Here is a 6,000-nt window from a genome sequence, read left to right as displayed (position 1 = left end):
CTCCGGGTAATCCGGTCTCCCCCCACAGTCCAAAAATATGCTGAGGCTAATTGGAGTTGCTAAATTGCCCGTAGGTGTGCATGCGTGAGTGAATGGTGTGTGAGTGTGCCCTGCAATGGGCTGGCCCTCCATCCTGGGTTGTTCCCTGTCTTGTGCCCATTGCTTCTCGGATAGGCTCCGGACCCCCCGCGACCGAGTAGGATAAGCGGTTTGGAAAATGGATGGATGACCCTTTGGATGGATGGATGGATGGATGGATGGATATTAACATGACAGATATCTTTAGAGTCCATAAATGTCCTTGGTACTGGAGTCTGCATAATATAGCTACTATACCTGGCTATTAGCTGTTGAGCTGAATAAGGTGTGTTTGAGAAGGAAATCTGCAAACTGAGGTGCAGGGCATCCCTCCAGGACCGAAATTCGGAAACCCAGGACTAAAAAAATCCTTTTCTCTTTTATCTTCATGTTGGATTACTAGCACAAAGCTTCCCTTTCTTATGTTTAAACAATTTAAACCTTCTGTAGGGGCTGGATGGTTTATGTAAATGTAGCATGTGTCTAGAGTTGGGGGTTTGAATTCCTTGGCAAACAGAGTAATATTATCATTGTTCAGCGATGCCCTGAGCCCCAAAAACTGCTCCAGGGCTGCTGAAGGTTGGCTGACCCTGCCCTTTGGCCCCATGCTGTCCTCTCCTGTAGGTCGCGTTAGACAAAAGTAATGTAAATGTGAGCTGGTATTTCTCTGCCTTAGGTCTGGCTGGTCCCCAATGGCAGGATAAGCAGTAGGACCATCGTGTACTAGGAGGGATTCTGGTTTTAGGGATATATCGAGAGACACCCAAACTCAAGACACAGGCCAGCATATCTTCTAAGTATCTGAAATCTCAATGTGTTTTTGGGCCTCATTTGAAATATGTACCCTGGAAGCCTGATGCAGGTGTGACAGTACCCAGTTACAAATAAGTGGCACGATGAAAGAAAATGTAAGAAAATACATGTACAACCAGATCATGACATTTACCTTTACCTTTAAAAGGGCACGGTGAGGTTAAGTGTGGTCACGGTGCACTTTTGTGGGATGTTGTTTTCTGGGACTTGGAGATCCCCTGGCAGAGGAGCAATTCAAAATTAGTGCACTAAAGGCTGCATATCTTAAATTAGCCAAGTCAATTTAGCTAATTTAAGATGGCTGATATATAAAGTACTCGGTTGCCCTGGCAGACACATGCAAGCAGCTGATGGTAAGGCTGGTCTATAAACTGCTAAACACAGCAACGTGAAAGGTCACAGACAGCATGAAAAGAACGAGGAACAGCACATCTATGAGTCAGAGCAAAATGCATCGTCATTTGCAATTGCGAACAAGTACTGCTGTTCCGTGGAAACAAGTTTGTCACAGAACTGGACAAACACAGAATTACCTACTGGAAAATTAAGGGAAAAGCTGTGAAAAGTTGTGAAAAGCATGGCATGTTTGCTAAAGCAAATTGAGATGCATGATGTGTCTTTGAGAGGCTGGTGGATTTCGCACAGCAGTCTTGACCCTTTGGTGGTACATTTGACGGGGCACAAATAGTATTACACTATCACTTGTGTATTAATTCAGAGCAAACTAAGTCTTAGTTACATACTGATCTCATGTTAATTCATCATTAATGAATCGTGATGCATGTTTTATCTCAAGCAGTTATTATATTTGTTACTACAACTTAATTCCATAAATCTTTGTGAACTACTGAAGGAACAAGTCATGAATAACAAAAGTTACATGCTGATCTCATATTTGTTCATCATTAATGAATCAATGCATCTTTTATCTCAAGTATCAACTATATTAGTTCATGCTGATCTCCTATTTGTTCATCATTAATGAATCAATGCATCTTTTATCTCAAGTATCAACTATATTAGTTCGTGATTTCTTCATAATTTGTGTTTTAGTAGTAACTGAGTTATTAAGTATTTAAGTTTAATTATTTGTACCCCATCGAGTAGAGTGCTACCCCTTTTGGTCTCTGGGGATTCTAGGGTGTCCCTCTTTACACAAAGATTTAATAAGTTAACAAAAGAAGATCTAAAGGATAAGAAAAAGCCCAAGTCTTACAGTATATATGGAGAGCATTTTTCCAAATGAATGATGTAAAGGGGAAGTGCGGCATAAGAATCATAAAAATCTCTTGGTACAGACAGTTTGGTCTGTGTGTGGTTATTTCACAATATGGCAGCTAGAAGGCACTCAGTATCACCTTACATACATCGGGAAAGGGGCAGTTGAACTTGTGCCACTGGAAGAGTGACAAGCACGTTATTAATGCTTTAAAAAGCAAGCAATACAAGTTGCATTAATAAAAATACTGAGAAAGGATTAACATGCCTTTCTGTTTACCAGGGATGGGGTTGTGCATGGAGAAGATTGGAGTCCACTGCAAACTCATGTCCAAACTCTTGTATATGAATAAGATCATCATACAGAGGGCCTTCTCCCTTACTTTTGGCCCAAGTAAGTGAATTTTTTATGGAAATATTCTGCTTCATTCAATCAAAGTCTGAGCTAATGGCCTTATTTGTTAACACAACTGATGTGCTGGAAAGATACTGAGACTCTATGATTAGAAACTTTGATGATGAGTATCTGGGTGCAAGACAGAAGGACAACAGACATTAAAAAAAATAAGCATGGAAGGCAAATGCTGGGGGAAGCGTGGGAAAGAAGGCAAATCTGGGCGGCATTTTGCAGGGAAGCAGGATGGAAAATGTCTTTGGTGTGACAGGCTCTGCGATAAAGCTGCTTGTGAAAGACGGCAGAGTCGACGCTACTAAAGATCAGCAAAATTTATATGTGTGTGAGAACCCCAGAGAAAGCAAATACTTCTAGAGAAATTCATGATTCTCTGCAGTTTAGGCCCATGAAGAGAAGCCAGAAGTAGAATAAATGATTATTGCAAAGAATGTAAGCATTTACTTTGAAAACATAATATCAGATTTTAAAAATGAATCTCATCATGATAATGTAAAAGCGGAGGACAACATGAGGACCAAAGATTTTTGGAATTGCGTTCCATCTACACTTTGTTTTAACTGACAGCTTTAAATTGGCAGTGAACGTGTGCCATTCAACGCTGTAGTTACTGTCCCAAAGATGCTGACCTAATGTCAGCTCATAATTGTGGGAAGATCATCAATTGTAGGCATCCTATAGGCAATGCTGAAGGAACTGGACCTGCTTATGGTGACTCTCATTCTTCATTATCCACAGGGGGTTCATTTGACCCATCATTTTCTGGAGTGATTAAGAAGAGGTTTTATTCTGGCATAGATTAAACCTGCATCATAGTTCTGGGAACTGCTTTAATCCAACTTCACCTACTTTGCCTGTTTCTCATACTATTAATTCTGTCTCATAATTGTATGTCTGCATAATCATTGCGGGGAAGACTTTTAAGAGATATCTGTTTGCATTGTAGGAGATGGTGTTTTCGCTCAGTGCTTGGCACCGGCGTCTCCCACATCCAGGGCTGTGGTCATAAATCTCTTGTGAGGTTCAAGTGGGTGTGTATACATTACATTTACATTTTATACATTTCAAGTGAGCCAAGCAGCACATTGCAAACATACATGGGGTACCTCAGGAGGCGCCCCACGTCTTTCCACAGGCCCTAGAAATTACTTTTAGGTTTTTCCCATTATATCTGAATGTGTGTTCTGCCGTAAATGGACATCCCATCCAGGATCTGCCCCGCTTCTCAGCATGTGCCTCCTGGGATAAACTCCAGATGCACCTCAACTCTGTACTAGTTAGGCAGTTATGCGAAATGGATGGATGACTATTTAAAACTTTCATTTGTATCAAAAATATATTTTCATAATATGTCCTAGTTTATTGGTATGAACACAAATGTTTTAAGGTCTTCTAAAGGTGATGCTGCCGACAAGATTATGCTGCTCTGAGTAAAGCTGAACATGAACACCCTGGATGGGATCTCGCCCTCACTGGGCACCCAAAGGCACAAAATCACTCTCTATTGCCAATTTACATCTGTTTTCCTAAGTGCATGTTTTTGGACTGCGAGAGAAATTACTTGGAGTACCCAAAAGAAACCAAAACAGCAACAAAACAGACACACACACACAGACACATATCCATATCTTTGTGGGAACCGTCTATTCATTTCTATGTGTAAAAACTCTAATCACACCTTTAACAACCTTAACCCCTACCCAGCCCCAACCTTAACCATGAGAAACCAGACAAAATACAAGACTTTTAGTTTTTCGATTGCATTCACAGAGTTTTATAAAACTTTATAAAACCCTTGTAGGGACTGAAAAAAAACGTACAAGACCACACACACAGTAGGTGAGGGATTCAAAGCCAGTAGCTGTGAAACAGCACTGAATTCAAGACAGACACTATGTAACAAATAATAAAAGATTCTACTGACAAAGTAACATATTTCTACCTCTCATTCCCATTGGCTTAATTATCTCTGTTTCTATATTGACTGAAATTCCGTATACTGAATTGTCATTCTTCTGTAAGTTTGTAACTCCCTTTTTGGATCTAGAATTGCTTCTCTAATGCAATATGACCACCATAGGTTCATGATTATTTATTATTTAGTAGTCAGTAAAGGTAGCACACATAATCATGTCCAATATTCTTTTGAGAAAGTGCTTCCTGTCTAGTAGTCAATGGAAATAGCTGGCGACGTCACCCAAGTGTAGTAAAAATGAAATTTTCCATAATTATTTGTACAGTTAGCGTGATGACAGGAATAACATCTGGCGCTGGCCTTCTGGGAATATCCAGGATCTCTGCCGTGTGTATACACAGCACTCTTCTGGATTTACATAGGCTTTCTACTGTGTTTCGCTGTGAAAACATTTACCTGATTCATTGTTTGTCAGGTTGGCAGAGTGCTGTGTTTACACTCGACAAACCAAGTATTTCTTGGTTTTAGTTGACTTGATGACAGACAGTCGACGCGTTTTCTCATATCCTTTCCACACTTTGAGTTTAGTGGCACAAGTGCTTGAAGTTGGATTAAAGTTTGTCACGATCATTCAATGAATCACTGAAGAGTAATCAGCCGATGAAATTAAGCTCACTTTCACGCTGTGCTCTGTTTGTGCAAGCTTGTTGTTTTAAAGTTATAATCTATAAAAAATTTATATCTTCACATGACAGATATTGCTAATAAAGAAAAGTGAAAGGAGTGAACAGTGAAATTTGATGGCGAGCTGACTATGCCAACCTCTTCTTTCTCTTTATTTCTTACAAACATCCAAGCAGGTTTGCCACTGGAAAACAGAAACATTACAGAAAAACCAATAGTCTGTATAAATATATAGCCAAACACACACTTCCCATCTACTCAGTACTCAGTGACTCTCAAAAGTAAGGCCAGTAGTAGCTGGACAACATCTTCGTTTTTATTATATCACACTGCACTGCATGTAAAAGATTTTCTTTTTTTAACATGAAAATATGACTTTCTAAGAATTTATTTTTAAAAAAGGTAAAACTACTTGAAGGGCACAAATAAAGTAGTAGTACACTCTTATTATTTAAGCAGAATTAAATGTTAGTGATGTACCGATCCCATGCACGTTTGTCATTTATCAGTCATACCAGATCATGTACTTCTTGCAGTTACTATATTTGTTCATGATTTGAACTTGAGTAGTGAGTTACTAAGTTACTTGTTCTCCCTCAAGGAAAGTGCTAAACAAAAAGTGATCAAACAGACATGCCATTTCCTTCTGTGGAAATAGTAAGAACACCTCTTGGCCCTAATAGCTGGCATCGCCTATTTGGCAGAAACAATCTCAAGCAGATGTTTCTTTTAAGTGTCCACCAGTCCCTGAGATGAAGCTCTCCCCACATCTCCATGCACAATTCTTTCTCCTGGGTGATGTCTGAAGGGTTTCTCGTGCACACAGCTTATTTGAAACCCCCCACAGGCATCTCGTTGGAATTTAGATCCAGGCTTTGAC

The sequence above is a fragment of the Brienomyrus brachyistius genome, chromosome 5 (assembly GCF_023856365.1).
Source record: "Brienomyrus brachyistius isolate T26 chromosome 5, BBRACH_0.4, whole genome shotgun sequence".
NCBI lineage: Eukaryota > Metazoa > Chordata > Actinopteri > Osteoglossiformes > Mormyridae > Brienomyrus > Brienomyrus brachyistius.
The sequence above is the reverse complement of the archived record's forward strand: the minus strand, read 5'-3'. Positions refer to the sequence as shown.